Genomic DNA, 9,688 nt, shown 5'->3' on the forward strand with positions numbered 1-9,688 from the left:
TAATGATAAATTCATAGTTTAAGTGTTTGCCATCACTGATATTTGAAAGGATAATATAGAATAAGGAACGAAATAATTTCTTATAAGAAGAAATAACTTATTGCTGAAGCGTAAAATTGGGCGATTAACACTCTAGATGAGAATAAACTAGAGAAAATGAAATTCATTAATTTCCTCAGAAGGTATTCTATTTGATAAACTATAAAGTAAAGTTTAGATAGTAATCAATATTCGGAGTTTGGAATAACCGTTACTTTAGATCTAGTAATTTTCGGTTTTTTTTATGATGTTCAAGATGTGTATTGTTGTAAGTCTGCAACTGGTAGCAATTTATGGTATTTAACAATATGGGGTATTAGTGGATTGAAGAGAGTTTAGCAACTATTGACTGACTTCTGAACTTAGAGATTCGATCCTGAATGCTTAATCCCTGGGTGTGTGAATTTGATGAACTCTAAATGTTACAGTTAAAACAGCGAATTTTATTAGATATGTTCTAAAATCAAATCCAACACATACAAATTATGGGAAATCATAACAGATAAGCTTAAATTAATGTTGTCAATTTCATCGTTCACACTAATCTTTCGTATAACTGACAGGGAGCTAATGATAACAAAAAATGTTGAAATTGAACTATAAATAATAAAAACCTTAAATTGCATTATTTACACAACAGACTTTCTCAAAGGAGTCAGCTGTTTCAGTCAGTCAGTCAGCTACAACGTAGGACCAGGCACAGTTAAGCATCGGTCCAAGTTGCCATACCTCGTCAGCATTTTAATTTCACCTTCATTTTAAAAAAATCCTGTTATTTAGTATAGTAAGTATGCATTATATTAGTGAAAACTCGACATGTTGTGAAGGATCCTTCTAGAGATTGCAGACTATTTTTACTGAAGTCCCATCAAGAAAAGCACTTGATTTTTTACTTTATCTCCAGAAAGTGCTTCTGGATAACGGATTTTAAAAGAAATTTTGAAGAAAAATTCTTTTCATGAATTTGAAACTGGTTTTAAAAAGGCTTCTATCAAAAAAAATATCGAGAAAATGTTCATTTAGTATTGTTTGTTTGAATCTTCCCATCAATGTGTTAGGACTGCAACTGGTTAGTCTCTAATTGGCATATGTGCATACTGTGCGTATTACCTCTATATAGCCTTAATTCACAAGCATGGTAAGCAAAGATGGATAGTGGCTAGCAGTGGAATTCAGGACGCGCGTTCCGTCCTATTTGGGACTCGTCAGCTGGATGTACCTGCATCTCAGAGTTGATGTTCACTCTGGGACTTATTGAGAAAATGGTTCTCTGTAGACTGTCTGAGTTTAGTTTTCTTCCAGAAACGAAGAAATTTTTCTCGTACTCATCCGATATTATTAAAATCATGCATGATCACTACTAAACTAACAATGATAATAACGATATTCTAGTATGGAATACTTCAGTATACTTATGTTATTATTTAATACAGTTCATCTGTTTAAAACTATAAAATTCAAAATAATAATTTAATAATACTAACAAAATATATGAATTCTAAAAAAACATTATAAGCAAAGACGGATAGTGACTAGCATTAAAATCCAGGAAGCGTGTTCCGTCCTATTCGGTCAGCTGGATGTACCTGCCTTTCAGAGTTGATGTTCACTCTGTAACTCGAACCCAGTATTGTTCGCTTCAAACGCTATCGCGTTATCCACTCAGCTACTAAGTCCTAATAGCCACATATGCCAATAAGAGACTGATCAATTAGAGTCCTAAACAATAATGGGAAGATTCAAACAAACAATAACAAGTGAACAAAACAAAATTGTTTGTTGTTTCATTTTGTAAACTACTATACTCTGGTATATAACTTAAAATTGTATAGAAGTTATAAATGATTCTTCATTTAATAGTTTACCATTCTAAATGTAACTACTTACTACCTCTTCTGTTTTGTCTCCATATTTATTAATACCTGACAAAAGATAGATTATTAATGATTGTTTAAATATTGTGAAGATATATCAAACTAGTTCATTTCAGGTATTAAAACAAATCAAAAAAAAATTAAAAATGATTGAGCCAATAGTAACTGCTTGGTTACTAGCATGTATCTTTTGATGATATACATCGATTTTGCTACATCATTTCGTTAACTACTTAGGAAATCAATAAGTTTCATACATATCATGAATTTATTTTATCTGTTCAACAGTTGATTACCAATAAAGAACCACTTATATCATTTACTATATTTTTCATGACTTTATTAGGGAGTATTCTTCATCCAACTGTTAATTAGTATCATTTTAATGTTTTGTTTCTTTTCTCACTAATTTATTTAATTCGTTATTTTCTAAATGATCACTGCATCAATTTTAAATCACATAATTAATTCATATGCTCACCAGTGACCAGCTTCGAGAGATAATTCTCGAAATTCTAGTGAGAAGCCGCGACCAGTAGAGTCAATCTGTGCGGGGTGTGAGGCGGTTACCCACCGAAGACAATGGAAGATGAACGCGGATTGGTCGGAGTTAGACATTAACATCATCGTATGCCAGCTCAATGGTCTAGAGGTTAAGCGTTCGCGCGCGAGACCGAAGGCCCCGGATCCGAATCCCTCGTGCGAGGTCTTGGATGCTCAATGCTGAGGAGTCCGACGGTAGGACGGAACGGTCGTCCACTACTTCCAGGTTTGCAACAAAGGTCTAACATTGGTCGATTCATGATCTCAATCATTTAAAGTTCTTACCGGTTGAATTTAAGCCTTAGAATAAAAAAATCCGTTTGTTTATAAAAACCTGTGTAATGAAAATTAAATAAAATAGGTTGGAACTTGAAATTTCGATATTATGAGATGAACAGAAGTATTTAAATATAAATTCACAAGATTGATTATAAAGTGGAATAATATTGTTTAGAACTATATCATTTAGAAATACATGTATTAGAAACCCTTCATATCGTGCAGTGTATGACCAATAGATAAGTCCTATAATCCATCACTAAAAATGAATCGGGAATAAGTTTGCAAGTAAATTTGATGACATCTATTTAAAAGGGTGACGAGTAGGAAACCCAACATGATTTTATTATATTAATGTATTCATATTAATAATTTATAAATAGATTTCTAAATCCATGATAAGCATTCTGGTTAGTAAATTTTCCGAAATGATCATCTCTCTAAAATTGTTTTTAATTCTTGAAATGTTCAGATAGATCTTAACGGTTCGCAATACAGTCATGGTTATACCACCTTCAAAGTAAATCCGATGATGCTTATTATGTGTGACTTGTGTATTTATAAAATTAATAACCATACGAGACTCTGTTCGTCAAAATTTCTGTAATTTAAACTGACACCACGTTTACTAATGAAATCATCATGAATTTTATGCCTCACATTATTAACAAATCCATCACAAACGTACAGTCGATACAATAAATGAATAACTCCTATTCAAATAATCTAACCTCGTTTTTTTCAAGTGCTATCTATCCCTATATATTTGTAGTGTCGGCTGATGTGTTAAGCCCATTTGCCTTATTTTAGCTTCTGGATAAGCCGATTTACCTATCCATCTTGAGTCACGTTTTGACCTTGTTAATTATTCACTTATTAACCCCGACTATTTTTTATATGAGCGTATATATGTGTACATTTGTTATCTTATTCATCGCATGTCTGTAACTTATTCTTATCTGACTATAAATATTGACTAACGCTTGATTAAAGCAAGTTGACTTACCCGCCATTTCCAATGTGCGTCATTTTCGCTTCGTTCTCTTCTATTAGCTCCATCCTTCTGATTTCCTCTCCAGATCAATGAGTGTACAAAATATATGTATTCGAAATCCATTCGCGTATTTGACTTATTTAATTCCATTATTCACCAACGCCGATTAAGTCATGTATTACATACGAGGATGGACAGGATGTATACTTTGACAACAATCATTCATATGATCTAATTGGGAATCAGATCCTGGCCCCTATATATTAATCTTATGATACATATAAATTGGTGTACATTCTACTATTATTTACTGAATATGTCTTTGTTAATTAATTATTTCAATATAACTAGGACCCTAATAAAGAGGCATGTTTACCATAGTCTAAGGTCAAAACGATATACACTATTTATGATAACCTATTTTTTAAAAATAGTGTACAAAATATTCACTTGACTAAGGATAATGTCATACACTAGAAGGTGTACACTTTAGCAAATGGCTGTTTTCTCCCAAGAAACTAGATTTTTCATTTAATATTTAACTAAGGATGTATGCACTTTGTTTAAAATGACATTTATTCATTCTATTGATAGATTATATGTTATGTCATCTGGAGAGTTGGGTTTTTAATTTGAAAAATTATTATACATAATCAAGAAAAGTAGTTGAACCGATGACACACTTTATCTCCCATTTGTTGAATGTTAAGTGTACCAAGGCACTAATTAAGTGAATATCTTTCCAAGTATGTTTTATATTCTAGATAATTTTTAGTTCTAGCAAAATTAATAGCTTAGCTTAATTTTTGAAAACTACGAAGCACTTATTACATCCTAAAACATAAAATTTAAGCTAATCCAACTCTATACAGATGAAAAAGCTATGTAAAAATGTAAAAAATCTATTCACAGAAGTACAAAGAATTGAGCTGGCATCTTTACCTAACAGTATTAGAAAGTAGTTTGTCAAATACTGTTAGTAAGATGTCACACTCATTCTTGTTATTTTAAACAATACAAAAGAAAAATATTTATTACTTACCAAATATTTCGTTTATTTTACTGATGAATATGAGATATTTAGGAGACTTAATCGATATTAATTAACAAAATATCCCGTACTCATCATAATGGCAATCATAATACGTCGAAATAAAGAAACAATCCCAATGGTCTAAAGAACAATAACAAGTTGAATCGTCTTCTATCCTCTCATATATACATTCTTTGAATAATAGATGGAATGAAGTATCAAACATGAATTCAGATTATGAATGTTTACTGACTTGTTTTCACATGATATTATGAATAATTAAGTTTTATAACTGTATAATCATTTAAAGGCTACCCATACACAAATTGCATTAAAAAAACGGTACAATCCATCTTTAAAAGAAGGATTATTAGGTCCTCAATATTCATCACAATAATCATGGTCTGAATAGTAAATTGGGATAAATGTAGTATTTTTTATACTAATCTTCTGAATTCTTCATGTCTCTATCCTTTTTCTCCTTCTAAATTTATTTCACTGTATTATAGTCCTTCAATAACATCTTCAAACCCTAATCTTTCACATTATGCTTATACTCTTACTACTTCTACCACTATGGGATTTGAATCGACAACTTCATCTCTGTGCTAATGTGGTATGGCAACTCGAACTGATGTACGTACGTATGAAGTTCTACGTTGTAACTGACTGACTGACTTATTCTGTTCATGAGTAAGCTTTTAAATAAACAACTACAACGAAAAATGATACTAAACATTATGTTCGCTAATAGCAAGATAATAATAATAATTATTATATATATATATATATATATATATATATATATATATATATGCAGATATGTGTAAAATTTAATCTTTAAGATGACAACTAAGTCATGTTCAGTGAGAATTGAGCAGTTTTCTCAATCATTTTATGGATTTTGTTGTAATTACCCTGTATGCGGTGACTATTTTAGTTTCTCATAGAATACTTTCAGTATAGGTGACATGGATCAAGTTCATTTAAACAATAAAAAAACCTGTATATTTTAATTTTTTCTTTTGACTAACTTATGTTTGATGATAAGCAAAGGTTTAAATGTAAAGTAAAGATTAACAACTTACATCTTGGTTAACTGTTAATTATTGTTGAATTCCATGACTTATAAATCAGTAAATCTAAATAGACTATATTCACCGTATCCTAAAAAGAGTATTGGAAAAGCATTTTTCATTTAGTTACATATATATAGTATTGATGTTGTATATATAACTTATTTTAAGACAGGCAGTGTCAATGTATTCTATTTTTACTACAAACTAATTCTGTTGGTTGGAAAATGAGAGTAAAAGTTACTTTTCAAAGAAATTTTAGTTACTTCCCTCCTATATTTTATAAGTTGATACACTCATTAATATTACTTTAGACATCCGAAGTGTTTTAAGACAGTTATTAAGACCAGATAACGCAAGCGTAAACAGCCAATGAGCATAAAAAAACCACAGAACTTCTTAGGTTTAAAATTATAACCTTGAACCTGCATCACTCCCCATACATTTACTGACTGGTTGGATTTATGATTACACTAAAGGGATAGACTATAATAAATACACTGTTAGTAAAACAATAACAGAGTAAAAATATTATATTAAGGTATTTGGGCCCATTCTTTCTCATACATCTGCCCACTTCTTTTTCTCTCTTGCTTACAAGCTCACAATACTTCAAGTATCTCAAAATCTTCTTAAGTATTTATTTGATTTTCATCTGTTGCTCAAACATCTCTCTGCCCTTATACGCCCAAAATGGTTTAGGAATAAATAGAAAAAAGAATAAAATGACTGAAGATTTAATTTATTATTGGTATCTTTACTTCTATAGAGAAACCACAAACTATAATATCATGTTAAGATACTGGTAAGCCTTCATTTTATTTTCATAGATGTAACTTCATACTGGAAATCTATTATTTAAATAAAGGTGAAAGATATTGTAAAGATTTCCTAGACTTGAAAGCGTATGTTTTAAAATGGTTTTGAAATACCATTAGTATAAACAACAAATAATAGGCAAGTAAAAAAGTTCATCAAATTGTGTTAGAATCGTAGGCTTAAGAATGACTATTTTTAGGTACCTTTCTAGGTTTATATTCTATTGTATTATACCTGTAATCAATGTGGTTTCATCAAGTCTTGAATGAGACAAATATCCTTAATGGTATTGGATGATGGTCAGTCAGAATCACGAATCGAAGTTTGAAATCCAGACTATCAGATGACAACTCAACTGCATAAACGTCTAGTGATCTCTAAGAAGCCTAAATCTGATAGTCTTAATCCTTAATGGGATCATAAATGAACGCTGTTTAGGAGTTCATCTCAGGACGAAACAGCTGCACCGAGGTTCTCGATTTTCAGTGGACGCTAACCAAATTCAGTTAATGATGTGCATTACAAATTAAAACCTGTTGATTATCTGAACAAACAAGCAATTCCAGCGAAAATCATAGAATGTATAGTAATATTTTTCTTCAACAAAAGTCTACTATTGTACTTCTCAATTTATGCTAACTCTATCATATAAAGCGTCAATTTCGAATACGGTTAGAAAAAGTTAAGAATTTCAAGTGAGATTTTTGTAAAAAAACTTTTCCATTTGTTGTAATTTATTTATCAAAAAAGTGTCCAACAGTAAACTCATGTTGAATGATAATAAATTATTGTTCTTCCAAACTGTGTTCTAGATGTTAAGCACTTAAGAAGCCTGCTATCCCACAGCTTATAAAATGCTCTCTCATTACTTCAGAAATCAGTTCAACATTTTGTATTCGGTTAATTAATTGTACTCAAAAATGACTGTTGATGGATACACTTCAAATTAGTAGGTATACAATGAGTGGTTTGTAAAGGGAAAAAGTTATTTCTTTCTGTGATAATAGTGATTCCTTGTTGTGATAAAAAGTAGTGCAGTGAAGCTGGATTAAACTTTAAATTTACTCAATTTTTAATTCAAGGAATTATTTGATATGATTTAACAGTAGTAATTGGAGATCTTTATCTTTTTTAATGAAAGCATTTTTGGACTTAATACAGTCCGTTACCTCAATAAAATCTACTGAATTTTTCAACAAACCATTTTGTTGATTTATTGCCTATGAAATCGGTGATACTTATTTTATGCTTCGTTTTTCAAGCAAAAGGTTTTTGATGAAAATAAAATGAATTGAGTCATGATTCGTTATTTAGTTGTTTGGTGCTTCTAGGCAGCTTTAAAGAATTAAGTAAACTTGTAAAAAATTAAACTCCGCCTGTAGCTCCTACGGGGGCTACTGCCGGTTCCAAAGCCCGGGTAAAGGAGGAGGGTTGGGCATGGGGTTAGCGACCCCATCCCGTAGAAAACCAACTCGCTAAAAAACGCTAACCAGAAAAAATTATTCAATAAAAAATTTAAAAAATTAGGTGCATACCACCAGTAATGAGACAGTCTTATGTGAATCCATTCATTAAAATAACGGTGTATCTTCAAGCACGATGCTCAAGTCTTAAATTATTAGTAAACATCAAGCCTCATTCTGTCACCTAACATTCGGAGGCAGTTGGAAAACATCTGTAATATGTCCTTGTACTTTGTATTGTTCCAAAGGTGAACGGAAAAAATGACTGATTTTTAGATGACCAGTATTATACCACTTGGTTATCATTTATTAAAAAACCTAAGTGATTATTCTCAATGAGTCAAGTAACAAAAATTAGTTTGCAAATATGAGCAAGTCCTGATGGTGTATATGGTGTCAGAGCAGGTTATTGATCTGAATTTTAGATTACTGTGTTCATATAAAACGTAAATTTGCCACCCTTTGATGAAGGTCATCAGAAAACTTACGAAAAATGCTAAGAAATAAAAGATTAGGGCATTCAAATCAATTCTAAACTCTCATCCGACAACAGTGGTCAAGTTACAGACTTTTTAAATAACAAGAGCTATTGTCCTGCTAATCGACCCCACCTATAGCTATAAGTCGACAAATGATCATAAAATCAGCCCTCCCTGTAGGATTATTTTCTGCAGTTGTGATTGGTTTGTATTAGATGCTGTAGTCGAATTTAATAAGCTAATATCAACTAAATAGACGTCTGGGTGACGAGATGTGAATCGAAGATATCTTGTAAATAAGAAGACTGTTCTTTTTTAGATTCATGTGTAATTTCTGTTTCTGATCACTAAATTATGAACTCGTAAATGATGGAATCTCTTGAACTTATAAAGAACTATTTGGAATAACTAGATCCATATGAGGCAACTTAGAGAGATTTTAGTCTATCATGGTTCATGATTATTACAAATATCTAAACAGAGCTTTGTGGGGACTGATCAGATTGAAATTGGTTTTACTAGTAGATTGTCATCAATTAAAGAAAAACAGAGAACGCTGAGTAAAAATCTTAAATAATTTAGAGATGCCAAAAGATAAACAATCACCTATCTTACTGGTTTGTGCTGCTATTCAAGAGGCCTATCACAGTGAGACTTTAGATCCATTTTCATCTACGTTATAAAACTACACAATTTATTCTGGTTAATTAGAAATGGTGTCAGATTGATCAAATTACATTGACTTATGTTACCTTATTGTGCAACGATCACAAGAGCCAGCGAATAGAATGTGACGGATTGACCTTGAGAGTTACATGTCACACAAAGTGTACTATGATCTTTGATTAACTAGTTTAGCTTCCAAGTTACAAAACTAAAGAGACGAGTCTCCCCCAATACTGAATATTAGAAAGGGTAAAAACTGTAACTAAACCGTCATAGATCAGTGGAGCAGATAATGGGTACCAAGGAATAAACCGCTGAGAAGTAATCCAGACCTAAAGATACTGAGTGTAAGATAGTAGGGATGTGGAAGTCGTCACAGTTGTCCACCAAATTATTTGAGTAATTTGATAAGAAACGTAGCTC

The sequence above is a fragment of the Schistosoma mansoni genome, chromosome 1 (genome assembly GCF_000237925.1).
Source record: "Schistosoma mansoni strain Puerto Rico chromosome 1, complete genome".
NCBI classification, from domain to species: Eukaryota; Metazoa; Platyhelminthes; class Trematoda; order Strigeidida; family Schistosomatidae; genus Schistosoma; species Schistosoma mansoni.